This window comes from Lolium perenne, chromosome 2 (assembly GCF_019359855.2).
Source record: "Lolium perenne isolate Kyuss_39 chromosome 2, Kyuss_2.0, whole genome shotgun sequence".
In the NCBI taxonomy this organism is placed as follows: Eukaryota; Viridiplantae; Streptophyta; class Magnoliopsida; order Poales; family Poaceae; genus Lolium; species Lolium perenne.
The window spans coordinates 131174624-131197534 of NC_067245.2; the positions used below are offsets into that span (position 1 = coordinate 131174624).

A 22911-nucleotide genomic window follows, 5' to 3' on the forward strand; every position below is an offset into this window, starting at 1 on the left:
AGTTTGTGGTTGCTCCGATTGCAATGAGTGTTTTTGCGAAGAGTGTACCAACTCATCCCCTCGCTAAGGCAAGTGTCACTTTTTCACTGTCCTACTGTTTGCTAAATATATTCTAGGATTTCACTAGTAGTGCATGTGTAGGATTATTTTTTATTATATACGCTATGTGTCTTGCTATGATTTGATTTCCCTTTTTCACCGTAAGTAGAGTTTCCTAGATATGTGGATAGATACGTGGCTGAGATATCATGTCAATTTTAGATGAGGTAAAAATATATGTTTTCCATAATGAAAACAACTTGGTTCACGAAAAACCTAGACATATTGGTATGATGGGGCGTTTGCATGGTGAATAATGGTGGGGATCGCCGTCCAGAAATCAAAGAGAATGGACATTTTTTTCTCGTTAAGGAATCGTAAATAGCTAGAGTTCCTTACATTGGTACTACCGTAGGCGGACTAGCATTATGTATAGGGAGTTTACCCTTACATTGGTACTGCCGTAGGTGGACTAGCATTATGTATAGACAACTTATCCTTACATTGGTACTACCGTAGGCAGACTAGCATTATGTATAGGGAGCTTACCCTTACATTGGTGTTGTCGTAGGTGGACTAGCATTATATACAGACAATTCACCCTTACATTGGTACCTCCATTGGTGGACTAGCATCATGTATAGGAGATCCTCCTTACATTGGTACCCCTTGGTGTGCTAGTATTATGTATAGGGATTCTATAACAAGAATTCATTTTGATACATACGGAGTTAAGCCGAAGGAAGACCATGTTGCAATATGCATATAATTGATAGGTGTCTTTTACGCCCACCCAACAGTGACATCTTGCCAATACAATTCAAGTGTATTGACCCTTTGTGGCTGCAACGTTTCATGTTGCAGGTTATTTTCTGACTAAGGAATCAATGAATTAGGATCACGAGTCTTCGCTCAACATGTCTGCCTGTGGCATCATGAAGACAGATGGCTCCATGCTTTAAGTTTTACTTTACCGTTGTGAACTCTGAATAAGTGCTAGCTGAGAGCTATGCAAGTTGTAATGAACTATTTTATTTTACTGGATCATGCGATGTAATATTGACCTTTGCTATTTGGTATTACATCTTAAACTGTGTGTGCTAGCAGTTCGATCCGGGACTAGCACTGTTACACAGGGATCGGCACCCTAGCGGGTGAGGTCACTACATGCTCTCAGCATGTCTTCCAGTATCTGGTTGACTCTCTCAGTCTGTCCGTCGGTCTGAGGGTGATAGGCGGTGCTGAAATTCAGACAGGTTCCTAGTCCTTCGTGCACTTTTTGCCAGAATCTTGAGGTGAATTGGGATCCTCTATCTGACACTATCGACTTCGGGGTTCCGTGCAGGGCGACTATTCTGGAGATGTACAGTTCAGCTAACTTTGGGCCTTGGTATGTGGTCTTGACGGCGATGAAATAGGCTACATTGGTCAGTCTATCAACAACTACCCATATTGAGTCATTTCCTTTGCTGGATTTGGGCAAACTGGTGATAAAGTCCATTCCTACAGAGTCCCACTTCCATTCTGGAATCTGCAGTGGCTGTAGCAGTCCTACGGGTCGCTGATGTTCTGCCTTGACTCTCTGACAGATGTCACACTTGGCGATGTAGCTGCCGATTTCTCTCTTCATTCCATGCCACCAGAATTGCTCCTTCAGGTCTTGATACATCTTGGTACCTCCGGGGTGGATTGAGTAAAGGGTGTCATGAGCTTCTTGCAGGATGACTTGCTTCAAGTCTGAGTCAGATGGTACACAAAGGCGTTCTTTGTACCAAAGAACTCCGGCTTCATCTACGGTGAATCCTGGTGCTTTTCCTGCAGCTATCCGTTTCTTGATTCCATCGATGCTAGTGTTTCCCTTCTGGGCTTCCTTGATTTGGCTAACCAAGGTGGGTTGAAGCTCTATGGTGGCTAGGAATCCTTCACTAACAAGTTCCAGTCGAAAATGTTCAAACTCTTGAAACAGGCTAGGTTGCTCGATCGCGATCATGGAGTTCAACTGACACGACAGTCTACTCAGAGCATCCGCTACCACATTGGCCTTGCCGGGGTGGTAGTGAATCTCCATGTCGTAATCCTTGATCAATTCTATCCATCGGTGTTGCCTCATGTTCAGCTCCTTCTGGGTGAAGATATATTTCAGGCTCTTGTGGTCGGAGTAGATCTCGCATCGATTACCCATGAGGTAATGACGCCAAACTTTCAAGGCTAGGACATCGGCTGCGAGCTCGAGGTCATGGGTTGGGTAGTTCTGCTCATGCTGCTTCAGCTGTCTTGAAAGGTAAGATATGACTCTGCCTTCTTGCATAAGCACACATCCAAGACCAATCTTGGAGGCGTCGCAATATACGTCAAAGGGCTTGGTGATGTCTGGCATGATCAGGATTGGGGCTGAGGTCAGTCTACTCTTGAGCTATTGGAAGCTCTCTTCACATTTGTCAGTCCATTCAAACTTCTTGTCCTTCTTCAACAGTTGGGTCATTGGTCGAGCGATGCTCGAAAAGCCTTCTACAAATCTGCGGTAATATCCGGCTAATCCAAGAAAAGCGCGGACCTCGGTTTGGGTGGTTGGGGCTTGCCATTCCATAACAGTTTTGATCTTGGCGGGATCTACGACAATTCCTCCTGCAGACAAGATGTGTCCCAGGAAACCTACTTCTTCCAACCAGAACTCACACTTGCTGAACTTGGCATACAACTGGTGGTGCCTAAGGGTTTCTAGGACAGTCTCCAAATGTTGTTCATGTTCCTCTTCGGACTTGGAGTAAATGAGAATGTCGTCGATGAATACAACGACAAACTTGTCCAAAAAGTTCATGAGGTTCATGAAATAAGCGGGAGCATTGGTTAATCCAAACGACATGATGTTGTACTCATACAACCCATATCTGGTGGTAAAGGCAGTCTTTGAAATGTCGGTGGCTCGAATCTTCAGCTGATGATAACCAGTCCTAAGATCTATCTTTGAGAAAACTTTGGCTCCAGTCAATTGATCAAACAAGTCTTCTATCTTGGGTATGGGGTATTTGTTTTTGATGGTGACATCGTTAAGCTTACGATAGTCCGTACATAAACGAGTGGCACCATCCTTCTTGTCCACAGACAAAACTGGTGATCTCCAGGGGGATGCACTAGGTCGTATGAAACCTTTGGCTAACATATCATCGATCTGTTTCTTCAGCTCCACAAGCTCTGTGGGTTCATGCTATAGGCTCTCTGCGCTATAGGTCCAGTTCCGGGGATTAACTCGATGACAAACTCGATATCCCGATCCGGGGGCATACCGGGTAGATCATCCGGAAACACATCAGGGTATCGACAGACGACCCTGATTTGATCCAGAGTTGGCTTGGCTACACTTTGGTTGCAGGTGAATTTTCTGGGTAGTCTTTCAGAGACATGCTCTACTAGGATACTTGTGCTGCTAGTCATGGTGATGGCTTTCTTGGCACAGTCAATCAAACCATGATGTTTTGACATCCAGTCCATTCCTAGTACGATTTCCAAACCTTTGGTTCCCAGAATTATCAGATTGGCATAGAAATCTACATCGTGGATTTTGATGGGTACATTTTTGCAAAATTTTCTGGCTTTGGTGGTTGATCCGGGAATTTGAACTATCATAACATGCTTCAAACTGAGAGGTTGAATTTTACTTGTTGATGCAAAGTCTTTGGTGACAAAAGAATGAGATGCTCTGGAATCAAACAATACTCTGGCAGGGATGTGGTTGACAAAAAACATACCCAGTACAACATCTGGTGCTTCCTGGGCTTCTTCGGCGTTCATGTGGAAGAGACGGCCGTTGCGGTTATTGGGGTTGTTGGGGGTGAACTTCTTGCCGGTGGAGACACGGCGTTGCTGCTGAGCAGGTGCAGCGGTGTTGCCTGCGAGCTTGGCGAGCCTCTTGGGACACTCGTTGGAGTAATGTCCCACTACACCACACTCATAACAAGTGATGGTGGCCTTCTCCTTGGTCGCAACGGGGATGGCGTTGCTTCCAGTTCTGGGGGCGGTGTTGGTGTTGTTGTTGTTGTTGTTGTTGGGGGCTCGGGGCGGAGCGCGGTTGAAGTTGTTGTTGTTGTTGTTGTAGTTGCTGTTGTTGTTGTGGCCTCCTGGCCTGGAGTTTCCTCCACTCCGGTTCTGATAACCGACGTGCGAGTTCTGCATCTGGGGCTTGTTGTTGTTTCTCGGAGTGAAACCTCCGCTTGAGCTGGGGCGATACTTCGGGGCATTGCTAGGCCCACTCTAGTGCATCATGCGGCGTTTGCGGTTCTCGTTGGCTTGGTTCAACTTGCCCTCCATCTGGATGGCAGAGTCTACAAGGGCTTCAAGGTCGGCGAAGGGGACGTTGACGAGGACAGTCTGCATCTCATCATGCAGTCTGTTCAGGAATCTCTCCTGCCTCTTCTCGGTGGTGTCGGTCTCGTCGGGGGCGTACCTTGACAGGGTAAGGAACCTGTCGCGGTATTCTACCACCGTCATGCGACCTTGCTTCAGTTCACGGAACTCATCCCTCATCTTCTTGATAAGACCCGGGGGCACATGGTATTTGCTAAACTTGAGCTTGAAATCTGCCCAAGTCATGAATTGACCTCCGTTCATGGCACGAGTGCTAGTCCACCATGCTCGGGCTGGTCCGGCGATATAGTGGGTTGCAAACAAGACCATCTCGTTGGCTTCCACTCCGGCTACTTCCAAGTTGTTCTCCATAGTTGGAGCCAGTCGTCGGTGTCGAGTGGTTCTTCAGTCTTGCTAAACACCGGAGGATTGGTGTTCTGAAAGTTCTTGAGCTTGGATCCGGGATGGTCATGATTTCCATGGCCTTGGTTGGCAAGGTTCTGCAGTGCTGCGATGTTGGCTTGGCGTTCAGCTCTTTCAGTCTCCCTGTCGGCAAGCAGGGTTTGCAGCAGTTGCATCATCGCATCGTTGTTGGTGCGATTGGGAGGGGCCATCTGAATATAGAGAAGATCATGAGATAAGAGGGAAATTTCTATGGTTTATTTTGAGTAAGTTCATAAAATTTGAAACTTGAAGTCTTTTCATGACAAACACAACATTCATTCATTCATTCAACACACATTACAAACAAACACACTCATACTCCAATGGTTTTAAGAACCATTCTCATGCTATGATACAAGGGGCGGGATACAACTCACACCTACATAAGTGAAACTAGTGCAACTACTCCTCATCCTCGACATCGATCGGGACGAAGTCGTCAGGTCCTGCCTCCAGGAACTCGTAGTCCTCCTCCTCGGTGAACTCGTCCTCCTCAAAGTCATCGTCGTCGCTCAGGAAGACTCCTCATCCCTGAAGGTCGATACCTCCGTCGTCCTCCTCCATCTCTCTCAGCTGATCCTCTTGGGCCTTGACAGTGGCCTCAAGAGACGCTATCTTGGCGCGAAGGCGCACAATCGTAGCGTCCTTCTTGGCACGCTGCTGGCGAAGGGCCTTGCGGTCGTTGTTGAGGAGCTTGATCGCCTCACCCTGCTCGATGATGTGAGCATGGGTCTGGTTCGCGTAAGCGCGAGTGGCGTCGAGGTCCTTCTGAGTCTGGTAGAGCATGAAGTCGAGGTGCTCAGCATGGTGCCTCAACTGCAGGTGCGGCTGCAGATCCATGGGCACTCCCATGGCATCACGCCTCGCGAGATGCGCGAAGCGAGAAGCGAGAAGCGAGGATGCGCGCCACGTTCTGTCCACAGAGACGCGCAAGTGCCTCCTGAAGGCCACGTGCGAGTCCGTCGAGCCAGTTGCTCTCGCGGAAGGAGAAGAGGATCCTCTCTGAGGTGGGAGGCTCCATCTTGCCCCTCAAGTCGGCAGTGATGATCCACTGCAACTCTCCTCCAGGCGTATCGTCCACCTGAATTCTGTGGAACTCAGGGTGTGGGCGCTCAAGGAAGTCCGAGAGGGCGTTGAGGTCGTGCTCGAAGATCAAGCTTCCCCCATTCCCAAGCTGGTAGAACTTGGTGTTGATGGGTTCATTCGGCTCCATCTGAAAGCGAAATGGATGAGTAAGTTAGAGAGTGAACAAGTGTGGAAAAGTTTTAAGTAGATTCAAATAAGGAAGAACATGATTCATCAAGTTTTGAAAAAGTCTCAAAGACACGAGTGTAAGCAAATTTTCACAAATATTCCCTTCATTTGGTTTCAAAGTTAAGTTTTTCTGAACGTCCATTCTAACTAGGGTCTTCTAAGGTCAAACAATGGCTCTGATACCAACTTGTCAACACCCGGATTTTTAAGTCCGGATGCCTATTATGTCATACACCGCAATCCCAGGAATATTGTTGTTGCGAGGCATAATAGTTAAGTATCATAGTCATCATTCATTACAAACCATATTGTCTTACAATTGGAATCACATGATCCATATTACACGAATAGTTGATCTATTGATCAACGAACAAACACAAGTTCATAGCGGAAGCGTAAAGATAAATGGACTCTCTAGTCCACAGGCCAACGCTTGACGTTGGAAGACTCATAGTTGTCGTAGGCGTCCTGCTGGTCATCTCCTTGTTCATCTTCATACTCTGACCATTTGAATAGCCAGGGACAAAGCCGTGAGTACTTCAAGTACTCGCAAACTAATACTAGGGTAAGATGCTAGACAATTCTAGTAAGGGTGCTAAGCTCTAGTTTATTTGCATAAAGCCAATTTTGGTTCACAAGTATTTGAGAAAAGCCTTATTCATGTGCTAACTAACTCAAGTGGGAACATTAGTGTCATTCCCACCATTCAAGTGGTGATTTCAATTCAATTCACCACTTCACCATTCATTTCACCATCATTTTCAAGAATTTGACATCGGAAACTGTATGGCCTTTCCAACCGTCCGTAACCGTGGACGCGGCTATTCGAATAGATTTACACTCTGCAGAGGTTGCACACTTGTGCCACAACATTTGATTCCATCCGTCAGGATTACCCCGAATCATCGTAACACAGTACGCGGATCATCAACCATAACCTTTCACTGACAAACCCTAGTATGAGCACCTCTCCCCATGAGCTTGGCCTCCCAGTGAAGACCAACTGTCAACCTGGGAACTGCACAGGGCTTGGCCGTACAATTCACCTCAATTCACATCATTTCTCAACAACGGAGGAAGCCTCAAGCATAACCCCTATGATGTGTGTTCAGAGGGAACCCATACTAAGATGCATAAACTTCCAGTTAAGCCCTACCCATAATCAGGTATTGTGGGGGTACTCAATATTGGAAAGGTATCGCACTCAAACCAATATCAGTTTTATCAAAAATCACTATCTTCTCTTGGTCATATTCACCTTCAAAATTCATTCAATGGAATGCTTCATCATTCCAAGGTTTCAAATTCATTTCAAGTCACATGTTCCCATCTAGAGTAGTCAAGTTTTAATATTTAGCACTAGCACTAATCATGAGGGGTGCTAATCTTGCTTGGCTAGCTTGAGACTAACTTTGCTACTCTAGTAACCTTCTTTAACTCATACCAAAGTTAACTATGAAAGTAACTCTTTGAATAAACAAGTAAAAACTTGTAAGGTAGAAACTTGGGATAGGCTTATGGTAAGAAAGGTAAGACTATGGTGCCTTGCCCCAAAGGGGCTTTGCACTTTGCAAAAATATTAGCTTGCCTTAGTAGTTCTCAAAGTTCTCCTCCTCCTCCTCTTGGTAGCAACCTTCTTCCTCCGGGTATTCTCCGGTGCTAGCGTCTAAATTTGAATACGAGTATAATCACTCAACTAATTCAATGGCTATTCCAAACATCACATATATTCACACAAATTATTCTAAGCACACAATTAATACAATTAGGGTGCATTGGTTGTGTTGCTTGAGGAAAAATAATTTCCTCTCATTGAAATATTCTTAAGATTTAATTTCTCAAACAATCATACATGAATTTATATTGACCTAAGTCAACCATTCATTATCATCATTTGAGAAAATGATTTAAATGAGGTAGACCACCTCATACTATTTAACAATGTCTATTATGATTTAATATCTCCAAGCATTTCATATGAGATTATTTGACCAGGGGTCCAACTTCATATGGATGCATTTGAGACAAGATTTAAATGAAGTATAACACTTCATATAATTTGCATAATAGTTTTGGACAATATCACTTAAGTAAACTAGCCATATTGCCCACTAATTAAACTAGGGCATGATCATACAAAGTGACCACACCATTTTCTTGCAGAAACAATTAGTGTAAGTTAAATGTGAGCTATAGGAGTTGGAATTAACTAAATATCACTTTTGGTTGATTTTTAATATTTATTTGAATATGAAAAAGTCCATGCCTTCATCTTTTTGTCACTTTATTTCTACAACAAATCTCAAGGTGAGACCAGTGGCCAGTTGTAGAACTTTTCATTAGCTTTCCAGCAATATAAAATTTGTTAAATTTGGCCAAGCCAAACAGATTCTATTTAATTTTAAAGTTGGAGCCAGTATTGAAATTGTTTGAATTTAATTAAACTGAATTTGAATTAATCGGGCCGGCGGGAAAATGAGGTGGGCCGAATTGATTTAAAACAGAGAGAAACGGCCCAGCGGCGCATCTCGTGCGAGTGGGCCGCCTGACAGAGTGGGGGCCACCCGCCATCGACTATTCAAAGCCGAATCGGTATGAATCAAGGAGGAGCATTGGATTAGAACGAGATCGGACGGCGCAGGGTCGTCGTCTTCTCCGACGAGAGCCCGATGCTCTGGCGGCGAGCCTAGGGGGTTGGAAGGCTAACCGTGGGTCCGGCGAGCGGTGGCGTTGGTCGAGGCGAGGTTGTCGATGAAGAGGAAGCAGCCTGTAGCAGTGGCGGAGCTCGAGGTGGCCTGGATCAATGGCGATTTCACCAGGGCTTCCGCGGCTCCGATCATCCGATTGGGCTTGCTCCGGCGTCGATTGAGGTAGCTAACGGTGCGAGGAGAAGCAGGGATGGGAGGAGAGGATGATGGTGTGCCTGGATTGCTCAGGGGAGCTTGCTATTTATAGAGAAGCTTGGGTGTTGCGGGGCAGGGTTGAGGTCGACATGCGCGCGGTGATTCCGGCGAGCTAGCGAGCTAGGCGAGGGCGCAGGATCGTTCCGCGTATCCAGGCGAAGCTAATGGCGGCGACAGCGCGGTCGGGCGGCGTCTGGATGGCTCGCATTTCTTCCGTGTCTGCGGCGGCGTCTACGCGATCTTCTTCGTCGTCTCCGGCGGCGGCGATCCAGGGTCTGGTCGAGCGCGTGTCTGGCGGTGTCGTGGTGGCGCTGCGGTGCTCAACGTTTTGCTGGAGGGGCCAGAGCGAGGGCGTGCTGGTGGAACGGCGCGTGGCCAGTGACGTCCACGGCATGCACACGTGCGACGCGAGCGGCATCCTGGCGCATTTTGGTCGCGCGTTCTCCGGCGAGTGGCGGCGTTCTCCTCGACCGTGGCCATTGCTAGGCGATGCAGTAGAGCAAGGTGGCGAGCTTTGGCGCTAGGGCCAGTGGTGGCGAGCAAGGAGGAGAAAGGTGGCGCAGCATGGTGGCGACATGGCCGGCATGGCCATGGCACATGCTTGCTAGGCTTGGCATCTAGGGTTCCTATGCTGCATTGGTGAGAGAGGGGACCAGGGGACCAAATGGAGTGAAAAGGGGCAGTAGGGTTTGGGTAGATCACTATTTCAAATAGTGTTGCATTTATTCCATATTTGTAATTTGCAATTTTTGCCCAAATTCAATTGAGTTCAAATGGTTGCAAGATTTGGAAGTGGTGTGTTTGATTGAGTTGTAAATGACCAGAGTCAATGATGGGTGGTGGTGGAATTTCCAAAATCAAAGAATTGCAAATTTTGCTAAGTTGGAGAATGTTCCACATATTAAAAAGTCCCAACTTTACTTGAGCATAGAATTTGATCCAAAGTGAATTTGGCATGGTGGTCTTTACCAAAGTTGTTCACCTTGATGCGCTCTTGGATGAGGTGCAAAGAATTGAGCAAGTTTAGTTTGAAAAATTTGAATTGCAAAGGCTCAAAGTAGGGATCAGACTATAAATGGCAGATTTGACCATTATCATATGTGATCCCATTTTGAGTTTGAATTTGATTTGATTTGTGTTTCTTTGATTCCAAAAATTGTAATAAGTGTTTAGTAACATTATTGAACTAATGGTGAAAACCAAAATGGTCTTGGGTAAATAATTTATAAAAATGGCATAAACCATATGTTAGGGTTTTAGGGTTTTTTATTCTTATTTGATTTCTTTCTCTTTTTGATTTATTTGGTTTGTGATCTTCACTTGATCACATTAGGGTTTTAGGGTTTATCACATAGGCATAATAACAATCATCATGGCATATCACTCAAATGCACAAGTCCTATGCAGGGTACTATATGCAAATAAAAGTTTTTGTTGGCTCTGAATTTTGAATTCTGGAATTCTTCTAACTTTCTTTTTATTGAAATTTGGGATGTTATAGAAAGAAGGTCTCACATGATTGAAAATATAATCATTTCTCACTTTCCAAATATGCCAGCAGGCCAGGATCACTATCTCAGTGAAGAAAGGTTTGGCAAAAGCTACTCTTGCCCTAATAAACATGATTTCCACATTATCTGCTTGTTCCCAGTCAATCTGTAAATAAGTCCATATTCATAAGTCCATATTCTTCTGCTAAAGATGCATTCAAAGAAAAGGTGAATCCAATCCTCAGTGACATGACATGGACATAGCACACAATTGTGATCATTGGTAACATTCCAATGTCTTCTTCTCAACACATCCTTTGTATTCAGTCGATCACTCACTAGAAGCCAAGCAAAAAACTTTGATTCTCAGGAGCACTTTGCATTTCCAAATCCATGTGTAAATCTTCGACGACGTCACACCAACATAGCAATGCTTGTAATAAAGATTAGCTGTGTAGACTCCATCCTTCCAAATTGTTTCCCACACATCACATTTCAAAGGATCCAGAGAAATAGAGCCAAGAATAATCTCCATCTTGTTATATTCCTCAAAAGCTTGCGGTGACAAGGGTCTGAAAAAGAGTTCAGCCCTATTTGCACACAGTACCACTTCCTTAACAGATAACTGATTATAAAGGGAAAAAGAATGCAACCTTGGGAACTCTTTAGCTGGTATAATACCTGACCATTTATCATGCCAAAAAAGAATAGACTCTCCACTACCAAGTGTAGCATTGCATATGGCTCTATATTTGTCAACCAATTTCATGACATCCCTCCACCAGAAAGAACCACACAAATTAGTGGCCTGTGGCACTCCATTAGGGTAATAATTCCAGACAAGCTTTACCCAAGGAATATCCTTCTTGTTGAAAAAGTTATGAAGATGTTTAATGAGCAGTGCCTCATTCTGTTTCTGAAAGTCCATAATTCCTAGACCACCTTTTTCTTTAGGTTTACAGATCATATCCCAAGATGCTAGGGATTTTCCTTTTGTCTCAGTATCTCTTTTACTCCATAAACACTGTCTTATGATTCTGTTCATCTGAGAAATAATTCCTTGAGGGATATCCAAAGAGCACAGAAAAGTTATAGGAATGGAACTCAGGCAAGACCTAATCAGTTGCAGTCTCCCTCCATATGTCAGGAATGAAGAAGTGGACACCAATCTTCTCTCCATTCTGTCTACCAGAGGCAAAAGATCTTGAATTTTTGGCCTAGTTGTTCCCAGTGGTAAACCCAAATAAGTGAAAGGCATTGTACCCACAACACAACCAAACTCATGAGCTAGATGTTGCACTTGTTCCTCTGATATATTTATAGGTAACATACATGATTTGTGAAAATTGACAAACAAACCAGTTGACTTACTAAAGTCATTAAGAGCCTGCTTTAGGACCAAAATTTGATTGACATCAGCCTGCATAATTAAAAGGGTGTCATCTGTATACTGGAGGATTGGAAAATCCTCATCACCAGTAATGATTGGCAAATGCAACAGCTCTTGGTGTAAAAGATCATTGACCACAGACTGCAAAACATCTCCCCCTAGCACATAAAGGAGGGGTGAAAGTGGATCCCCCTGCCTCACTCATCTTCTACATTTAAATTGCTTTCCAGGAATGCCATTAAGCAAAACAGAGGAAGACCCAGAGCCAAGAAAACATCTGACCCTTCTGAGCCACTCATCATTAAAACCTTTATGCTTCAAGATCTACACCAAAGCTTCATGCTCAATTGTATCAAAAGCTTTCTCAAAATCCAGCTTCAAAATAATGCATTCAGCTCCAGCAGCTTTACATTGGTAAATATATTCAAAGGCCCAAGCAACACAATCTTAGCAATATGTTCTAAGTAGAAAGAGGTCACCTTAGCATAATGTCGGTGTACTCTCATTGAGAGATCTTGTGTAGTAGATGTTTGGAGTTGAACCCATTCGTTGACGCTCATCCACATGTCACTTGTACCTTCACACAACAAAGACCAAGAAAAGTATGTTTGTGTGTGATATTTGAGCACATCATTGATGACATGTCCTTTCATGTTCACAACACCGTTAGCACATCACAAATTTATCAAGAATAATACATATGCAAGGTCAATGTGTAAGATCTTCGTATGAACATCTTCCAAAAGATCATAAAAATCTCATTTGCAAAATGGCGCTTGCCAACAAACCAAATGAAAGAGAAATTGTTCAACTTGTTTGAGGCAACACCAACGGTAAGAAACTCATCAACATGCCTGCAAATGAACCACGAGAAAGAGAAACTGTTCGGCATGTCCAATGCAAAGCATGAAAAAGGTATTAGAGCCGGGTGCGATCTTGAACTCACTTGTATTATGCTCTCAAGAGCTCTCTTGTCAACTCGTGCTCAATCGAGGTTGACATTGGCATTCTTGTACCTACACACACAATATGCAAAGCAAAGAATGTGTGTGCATGGTAGATGAACACATCATCCATCATGATGGTCCATTTGTTTTGCACATCACCATTAGTGTTAAGCAAAGCATCATAATAGATATGGTGAATATACAGGGTAAACACATGAACATGCTCATCATGGACATAGGCAAAGTCTCCAAAATTTGAGAGAGCTATGGGGGAAATCTCATTTACAAGCATATTAACATCATTGCAAACCAAGCATTGGAAAGAGCAAGTATTCAATATTTTGGTGGCACTAATGGGAGAGTATTGCAAGCATTTTGCATAAAACTTGTTCAATATTTTATCATTGTTGTCCACCAACCTAGGGAAAGAGAAATTGTTCATCAAGGTTTTCACAGCACAAGCATTATCATCAACATTGCAAGCAACACATGGAAAAGAGCAATTGTTTCACATTTGCAAGCAATAGGAGAGAAAGTTAAACTCTCATAGAATGTCATGATCAAATTGTCACAAGCAAGTAATTCCACATGATCAACAATGTTATCAAGCAAAGCATCACATGGAGAAATGAACGAAGCATATGACATAGCAATTGTATCATCATCATCATTCATGCACTTACAAATCATCATGTCCACTAGTGGGATCATGACATCATCAACAACTTTGTTGTTACCTTTGTAGTCCGACTCATTTGAAGTAGGTGTTGTGGAAGTAGTAGATCCATGTGGTCGACATCTTTGACTTCTTGTAAGCATGGTGTGGTATCATCATCTTCATGCACCATGTACATCTTCTCCATGATCGGAAACTCATCATCCATGGAACCTATTGCAACATGAGAAAACACACTAGAGGTATAGGTTAAGTTGTTAGAATGTGAAATGGCCTCCATGGACCTATCAACTACCTCTCTCAACTCACTCGGTATCACTCATGTCCTCCAAATGGAAGCACTCAAACTCACATATGGGTTGGGAGTCACTCAACTCACTATCACTCTCACTCAAGTGGGCTAAGTGGCTCTCATGCTCACATGGGATTGGTACCATCTCATCCTTCAAGCATATAAGAGTAGGCTCGATTTTCTCATCTCCATGCGCCTCCATTGGTGAAGGTTCCCATTCTCACCATTCTCAACTCCATTCACCTCCTTGGTTGAAGGGAAAATCCCATGCTCAACCTTGTCAACTCCATCACCTCCCATGTTGACACCATTTGATGGCTGTGTTGTTGAGATCTAGAATCGAATCAACGTCACTCTTGACTTGGTCTTCTCGTGCTCCATCTTGAAGTGTGGTCTTCATAGTCGTCATCTTTTCCATTTCCTTCCACCATTCTTTGAACATGAGGGTGTCTTGAAGTGTCATGTTGGCAAATTTTGCATCTAGTTCGGCGAAGTAGAGCTTGTGGGCTTGTGGTGTGTTGCATTGCCATGTCATGTGCTTGTTGGATTTGCACACATCACAATGGAGATTGGGGCATTCGCAACAATGATGACCATCGTGTGTGCAATTTAAGCATTGGGAGCTACGTGGTCTTGGCGGACAAATCATTGTCATGTTGGCATAAAGATGTGTAGACCATCCTTCATCTTGAAGTGTAGACTCCATGGTCTTCATCTTAGGGCTTGATATTATTGTAGGCGCCCTTGTGTTGGTGGCGGTAGAAGGGGAAACACCATGAGGTGTGGTTCCTCTTTATTTGCACTTGCTGCCATCTTGCTTGTTGGTGTAGCATCTTGTCTGGCACTGTTGAAGATCTTCTTATGTGTAGGCGGTCTTGGAGATGCCATTGTGGTGGTGGCGCTAGGCTTTGTAGACACCATATGGTTGGTGTTGTTCACCTTTGTAGCCTTGGCCGCTTCATGTCGAGGCTCTCGTCTTCTTGCATCATCACCATATCTTGAGGGGTGTCGTCGAAGATCCTTGGGAGGTGTTGGTCGATGGCGAACATGAGGTGACTTGTGTCGCTGATGATCATGTGGTGACACATGTAGATGGTGTTCATGAGTTGACTTGTGTCGGCGATGATCATGTGGTGACGCATGTCGATGGTGGTCATGAGGTGGTGATGGTCGACGATGATCATGAGGCGACGTGTGTTGATGACGATCCTCGGCATGCCTAGATGATGGTTCATGTGGATTGGCACTTTGATTGTGGCGCCTTCTTGAGATCGAAGTAGAGTGTCGATGGCGATCATGGTGGGGATGCTCTTGTTGTTCCATAGGATGAGCACTATGTAGATGATCATGTCCATAAGCACTCTCATGGTGGCGCCATCTTGAAGGTCCTCTATCTTCATATGTAGCTCCATTGGCTAAGATGGGGAACTTGTAGGTGGGGTCGAAGCGCGGTTCCACCATGGTGTCGATGTCGTGCTCGGTGCGGTGCTCTATCATGTTGTCGTAGTCGTAGTTGAGGTAGTGCTCGGTGCGGTGCTCCATCATGTTGTCGTAGTTGTAGTCGACGTAGTGCTCCACCATGTCTTCGTTGTTGTAGTCGAGCTCGGAGTGGTGGTCCACCATGTTGTCCATGCTTTGCGAGCCATTGTCGGTGTAGATATCCTCGATGTCGTTCATGTCGACGATGCTTGCAGAGCCATAGTCGGCGTCGAGTTCCACATGGTCCTCCATATCCGCGGTGCTTGCGGAGCTATCATCTTAATAGTACTCCATGTCATCGTTCGTAGGCTCTTCCTCACTATACAAGTTAGTCACAAGGCAAGGTGTATATATGGTGGAAGGAGAACTACACAAGTATCTCACCTTTTGTAGCTAGTATCGGAACAATGGTTTAAGCCAAGAGCAAAGTCAAATTGTACCGGGGTTAACTACACACACACTCAAAGTACACACAAAAGGCTAAGAAACTCTATATGGTGGTGGGTGCGGAAGTGGATAGCAAACGAAAAAAAAACCAAAGAAAATGCCTATTATCAAATGTGGGTAAGATCCAAAGTCAAATGTCAAAAGCGGTGATCTATGTCAAGAAAACACAGAAACACACACAAGAAAGAATAATGGAGTTAGCGCGACCAAGGAAGTGAGCAAGTAATAAAGATGGTCCTAACTAAGACTATTAGCTCGTTGTCACGCCAACACAAGAGAGACTATAGCTTGGTTGCATATGAGAGAAGCAATTAGATTTGCACAAGATGTCACTCTTCTCTTCTCTCTCTTTTTGCTTAGAAGATTTGGACTCCTTTATATCGGTGGCACATGCACTCTTTTTTATTTCTTTTTTTCCACTTTTTTTGTGCTTAAAAGCTTTATTTCTCTCTATGTCACATTTTTTCTTCGTTTGTGTATCTTTCTCACCAAGCCTGCTTCAGAGCTTTGCTCAACACAGCGCATACACACCCTCTCACGGTCGTGATACTTGTGCAATGCTTCACAACACTCAAAAAGCCACTCTCAATGGTATAGGTACATAAAGAAAGAAACGGGGCTACAAGGGGTGAGGTAAGTTATACCTATTGATGTTAGGCGGTGTCAAGCACACGAACTTGCGATGATCGAAGTGGTGTCGATGATGGTGTCAAAATTGTGCTGGAATCCGGAGTGCCAAAGGTGTCGTCGCGGTGTTGATGTAGGTGCGGGAGCAAATAGACAACCAATGCAATCCACGATAGAATCCGGACACAAAAGTCAATGCCCGAAAATTTGGGTCAAAACGAGCGGTCGAAGTTGTCAAAATTTTGGAGTCAAACGGGCTCGGAAAGATTGTCAACATTGGAGTCAAAGTGGTGTGAGATTATGGTCAAATTTGAAGTCAAACGGACTCCGAAAAGTTTTCAAAAGTTGGGTCAAAGTGGGATGTCAAAAGTTGATGAAGTTGGGTCAAAACTGCTGTCAAAAGTCGCTCCGGGCGGTACTACCAGTCTAGTTTCAGAAATACACGAATTGGTGCCAAGGATTACTGCAAGCAAAATTGTTATTTTCAGAACAAGGGCGGAACTTGACCGGAAGTACCGGGGGCCCGGTAGTACCGCATCCTTTGGCCGAAAGTACCGGTCGAAAAAAAAACTGCGCGGAATCTGAGTGCGATGCATGAATTTCTCTGAGAAATCTACAGGAATCCTGCGCGGAATCAAGCGTGCAGCCTGGTGGTGGCGCTCGTGCGGAAGCAGGTGCGGGATGAAACGCAGGGGAGCAGCGCGCGTGCTAGCGACCGGCGCGTGGGCCTGGCGGCGCGCGAGCGACCGTGGATGCGAGCGAAGGGGCGAACCGAGCGGTTAGGCTCGATGGGAAACGTGGGTGGCAGGGGGCGGTGGATGTTGTGCGCGTTGACTGCCTAGAACGGAGCGGGAGTTAGGCCGGCGGATGGCAGCGCGTGGGCCGGCGGGGGCGGGGCCCAGAAGCGGGCGGGTCTGCAGTGGTAGGTGGAGCTGCCACGTGAGGAAATTGCTGGCGAGCGAGGATTGTTGCGTGCGGTGGGGCTTGAGGGCATCTCCAGCGGCGCGACGACACATTTCGGACGCCCAAAAGTGGTCGCGAGCGTCCTTTTGTGTCGCCCCATGGACATATTTTGTCCGCGCGTCCGTTTGCGTCTGGGTGTGCACCCATCGGGGCGATCCATTTTTTGAATTGCAACATAGTTAAAAACATTCAAAGTAGTACATAAAAATGCATAAAAACTATACAAAGTAGATCTATAGGCCTAGACTATTTGCTTCCTGACGGGCCGGCACCGTCGTTGCGCCGCTCCGTCGTCTGCTTCTCCGCCGCCTCCCGCGCGGCTCCTATGGCTCGGTGCGCCGCCGCGTCCTGGTTCAGTGCCTGCTCCAGCCTCGCATTGGCGGCGTCGTCCTTGAGCGTCTCGAAAGACTCGACGATGGCCCTCTGCTCCGCCGCCTTCTCCTCCGGCGTCGGCGCATCAGGGTCATCGGAGGACCAAGATATCTCTGAGTCGGAGTCCTCTGCTGCAGCGGCGGCCGCCAGCCTGCGCTGTTCCAGCTCGGCGTCCAACGCCACGTGGCCCACCAGCTCCTCATGTGCTTCCTTTTCCGCTTCAGCAAGGGCCGCGGCGTCCCTGACAGGGTGGAGGAGGTCGGTGTTGTCTTCGGAGTCGAACTCGTCGTCGGAGCTCGAGGCCCGAGGAGGTGGAGTGGGAGGTGAAGGTGGAGGTGGAGGCGCGGCAGCCTGGCCGCTTCCGGTGCTGCTCATGGTGGATCTTGATAAGGGCTAAGCCCAAGGATGTGCCCGATCTTCACGGATTTGGGTGGAATTCGTGGGGGAGGTGGATGAACGCGATGAACACGAAGAACACGTGGGGAATCGTGGGGATACAACACACACGCACACAAATCGGTTTTCCCTCGTTGGCCCGATCCACCAACTCGATAGAGGTTGCGAGAAAAGACCTTCCGGTAGAAGTCTCGCAAAGAGATCGACAAATCGAAGATCGGGAGATCTAGAAGGGTGAAAAGACCGGAAGGTTGATAGAAGTGCAAGCAAAATACCAAATAGGTAGAAGTGCAAGCAAAAGACCAACAAATCGGTAGAAGTCACCAAAGAGATCTTCATGAGTCGATAAGGAGCCCGGGTGGCTACAAGATCAAAGATCTAGGTAGGGTTCCCACAAGGGTGAGCTAAGCTCAGGTTTAATTTCACATCAAGTCTAATCTCAGATCTGAGCCAACAAGGCTATTTATAGGTGGGGGCGAAGGGATAAGTTACACGCTGAAAAGTGTTGTCGTGCTGAAGTTTGATGGGGCGGAAGTTCCAGTCGTCCTGCGCGGAAGTTCCGGTCATGGGCGGAAGTTCCGGTCTTGCGGCTGGAAGTTCCGGCCGGGGCGGAAGTTCCGGCCAAGTTCCGGCCTAGTTCCGAAAATTGCACATTTCCTTGCAGTAACATCCAGGGGCGTTTTGGCGCAATTTCGGAACTTGGGCGGAACTTGGGCGGAAGTTTCGGTGGGCGGAAGTTCCGGTCCCTCGGGGCGGAAGTTCCGGCCTGATCCATTTCTCTGGGCGCTGGAAGGCATCTGGAAGGCATCTGGCCAGAAGTTCCGGTCCTGGGGGCGGAAGTTCCGGCCTGGGCGCTGTAGCTCCATCTTCATCATTTCCAGCTCTCTCTCCATTGGCTTGGTCTCCATGGCTCGCGTCTTGGTCGATGTACCTGATTGAACATAGGGTATTTGCATGAAGTAGCACGCCATCCAAAGGGGTATCAAATGCGAACGTGGAAAGGAGCGAATTCACCTCTTGGTGTAGTGCTTGGGCTCGAGCTCGTGTCATTGGGCCACGAGGAGGGCTTGTCGGTCTTGATATAGTGTCGACCTTGGGTAGGGCTACATCAGATCTACTAGGGCTGAGCGGAAGCGGCAGCTAGGGTTTAGCGGGAAGGAGATGAGATGCTCGCGCCCCTGTTTATATAGATCGGAGACAGGGCAACGGCTGCGCCACGCGGGGCATCGCCATTACTACGCACGGCTCTCGAGGCTTTGCCATTAACGCGGCCGCAGACTGCCGAAGCGACGCCTCGGTGCCAGTACTGGCGGAGAAGATGCATCGACGCTGCGCACGCTCGCGGAAGCCGAGGCACGCCATTAACGCGGCCCTGCAAAGGATGCAGCGCGCCGCCCAGAAGTAATGCCGCGGAAGACGAAGCAGTTGTGCCGCTGCCAGGCGGGCCCGTGCGAGGACCGAGCGGACATTTTCCGCGACCGCCGAGCGTCCGCCGAGACGCAAACCTGGCGCATATTTGGGCCAGGTTTGCGTCTCCGCGGACGGCCCGGTCACTTTGCGTCGCGCCGCTGGAGGTGGTGCACGACGCATTTTCGGTCACGGCGGACACAAACGGTCGCTCAGCGTCCGTTTGCGTCGCGCCGCTGGAGATGCCCTGAGCGGGTGCAGTGTGGTAGCCTGGGTGGGCGGTTGGTGCGTGCGGTAGCGTAGTGGTGGCCGGCGGGCGGGTGAGGCACGAGAGGAATCAGGGGTACTGGTGGGCGCGGGCGCAGCGAGAGCGGAGGTAGGCGTTGATGAAAGTGAAAAACGTGGGCCAGCGGAAGTACTGTGAGGAGGCACCGGTAGTACCGGAAATTACAGAAAATTTCAGATCTAGATCTGGGTCGACGAACTACACGAACACAGGGCAGAAAAATGGAGCGGAAATCATGGATTTTGATGGGTTCTGATGGAATTGGGCGGAGAAAATTGGAGAAACGTAGATCAACACCAAAGACAATAGATCTGTGGACCAAAAACGCAACAAATCCTGAGATCCAAATTCGAGCTATTTTAGGGGGCAAAATTTTTGGGAATTTTTTTAGATGAAATTGGTTAAATTGGAGGGTCCAATCTGTGGCAATCTTTGCTCTGATACCATATGATGCGGTCTGAGCCCGTGTGGGTTGCCCGATCTCACGAACTCGACCAAGAACACGAGGGTGTGAGGGATGAACACAAGAACGCGATGAACACACGCACAAATAACCTACAATCCGGTTTACTCTCGAAGGCCTGAACCACCGTCCCGATAGAAGCACTCAAGGAAAAGACACAAGGTAGAATTCCCGAGTACAAGATCAGTATGCAATCGGTAGAGTTCCAAAGTGGGAAAGAGTGCAAATAGGTAGAATTGCAAGAAGCAAAAGATCCACATACACTAGGATCCCTAGAATGGAAGAGACCAATCACATAGAGAGTGCCTTGATACAATAGATTGGAAACCTAAGGAAGGGGCTTCCCTAATCCACAAGGGATAATAGAGGCGTAAGCCAAGTTCATGTAAACCTAATCTCTCCCTCATGAAGGTGGGAGTAGGTTCCTATTTATAGGTTGAAAGTGCATGGAGCCCCCATGTGTAGTTTTGGTAATTAATGACAATCCCTATGGACTAGTGTTTGCATTGAGTTATATTTGTAGGAGTTGTCCATAGGCAATGCTTGAACCATATGTTGGCTTCAAGGTTGCAAAAAGAAGAAATTGATGAAGGATATCATGTGTCAAGTATGTCTTGAAGATGAACATGAAGTGAGCCCTCAAGTTACTTCAAGACATCACATGATGAAGAATGAAGAAATGAAGTGCAAGTTCAAGATGAGCCAACTCGGAGAGATCATATGCTTGAAGCTTGCCATATATGGTGTTCATGGATATGTGAAGATGCGCCGAAGAAGAAGCTCTCCCATAGTGGAGTATGGGGGAGATCTCTCCCATAGTGGAGTATGGGGAGCATTTCACATGACTTCATCAGGCAAGCACAATCAAGAAAGGCGTTCCATCTTGTTGCGGTCAAGACACCGTCATCATCAAGCTCAAGTGGAATGCACAAGGTTAAGGTTTGCTCTTGATAGGGTTTCTTTCGCACCAGTCTTATGGTGTAGTTGGAGACCGGTTTACAATTTAGTTGTCGTACTATCAAGAGGGCTCTCAAGTGAGTAACTCGATCGTATCCTTGGGAGAGCTCAAACCTTTGCATCCTTGCATCATATTTCTTGGTTGTTATTTGTATCTTTTCCATGTGATGTTTTAGAGCTTGTGCTTATTCTCATGACAAGCTCTAGTTCATCGAGAATGGTTTTTGCATGAGCAACTTGTTGCATTTTCAAGGTTGGAGGTTTTACCGGTATGTCTTTTTAGATAGGTCAAACCTTTCATCATTTATTTATATCCTCCATTGTTGGAATATGATGGTTCCCTACATGATCTTGTAGAGCTTGTTCCTAGCTTCAAAACAATCCCAAGATCATCAAAATCGGAGTCCGGATGCTAAAGTTATGCCCGTTTGAGTATGATGTTTCTGCCAGTTTTCTGGGGGGGGGGGGGATATTCCGGCCCAAGTTGGGGGCGGATTATCCGGCCCCGGAATATCCGGCCCAAACGAAATATCCGGCCAAATATCCGGCCCCAATCCAGGGGCATGTTTTTTCTGGTCCTTACCCGTTTTTTGGGGGGCGGATATTTGCAAACATCCGGCCCCGGATAATCCTGCCTGAGCCTACCCAAACGGTCATATTTCGATGGGAAGGGGTATTTAAGCCCCCTTCTTCTTCCTTGGGCTGTTATCTCTTCCCCCATTTGGTCTCCACCATTGTTGACCTTAAGAGCTTGTCATATCCCTCTACTCCTCCTCTTCTTCTTGAATCTTTTTGAGGGAAAAGGAAGAGGAGATCTAGTTCTACATTTTTACCAATCAAATCCCTCTCTTTGTGAGAGGAATCCACTAGATCTAGATCTTGGAGAAATTTGGTGTTCCTCCTCTTATTTGTTCTTCCTCTCTAATTCCCCCAATAGCTTTTGTAGCTTTGTTGGAATTCGAGAGAGAAGGACTTGAGCATCTTTGTGGTGTTCTTGCCATTGCATTATTTGGTGCATCGGTTTGAGTTCTCCACGGTGATTCGTGGAAGTGAAAGAAGAAGTTTGTTACTCTTGGGTCTTTGGATTCTAGACGGCTTAGTGGTCTTTGTGGTCTTTGTGATGTTCTTGGGGACTCCAATTAAGTTGTGGAGATTCTTCAAGGGCAAGGCCTTTGTGGCGTCTTAGTGGTGTTCTTGAGGACTCCAATTAAGTTGTGGAGATTCTTCAAGGGCAAGGCCTTTGTGGCGTCTTAGTGGTGTTCTTGGGGACTCCAATGAACTTGTGGAGATTCTTCAAGGGCAAGGCCTTTGTGGCAATTTATTGGGAGCCTCCAATTAAGTTGTGGAGATAGCCGCAAGCTTTGTGCGGGTTTGGTGACCTTCCTAAGGTTCCATAGTGGACCGAGGACATCCCTTTTGGTGGGAATTCTTGAGGAGAATACGGTGGCCCTCGTGCATTTGGAGTGACTTTTCCTCCACACCGCTCCAACGGAGAGTAGCACTCGCAAGAGTGTGAACTTCGGGATACATAGTTGTCTCCGCGTCACTTCGGTTATTCCTATACCCGAGCTCTTTACTTATGCACTTTACTTTGTGATAGCCTTCGTGCCTGAAGTTATATATATCTTGCTATCACCTAGTTGCTTATATTGCTTAGCATAAGTTGTTGGTGCACATAGGTGAACCATAGTATATAGGCTTTGGACTTGACAAAGTAAACGCTAGTTTTATTCCGCAT

General features: G+C 46.4%; 1 long non-coding RNA gene across 1 annotated transcript; it reads left to right on the plus strand.

The window, feature by feature from the left end:
* Positions 1 to 1130, plus strand: LOC127333446 (uncharacterized). The gene is made up of 2 exons (XR_011750970.1): positions 1 to 68; positions 904 to 1130. It is a non-coding gene; the product is annotated as an uncharacterized lncRNA (long non-coding RNA).
* The last annotated feature ends 21781 nt before the right edge of the window (positions 1131 to 22911 follow it).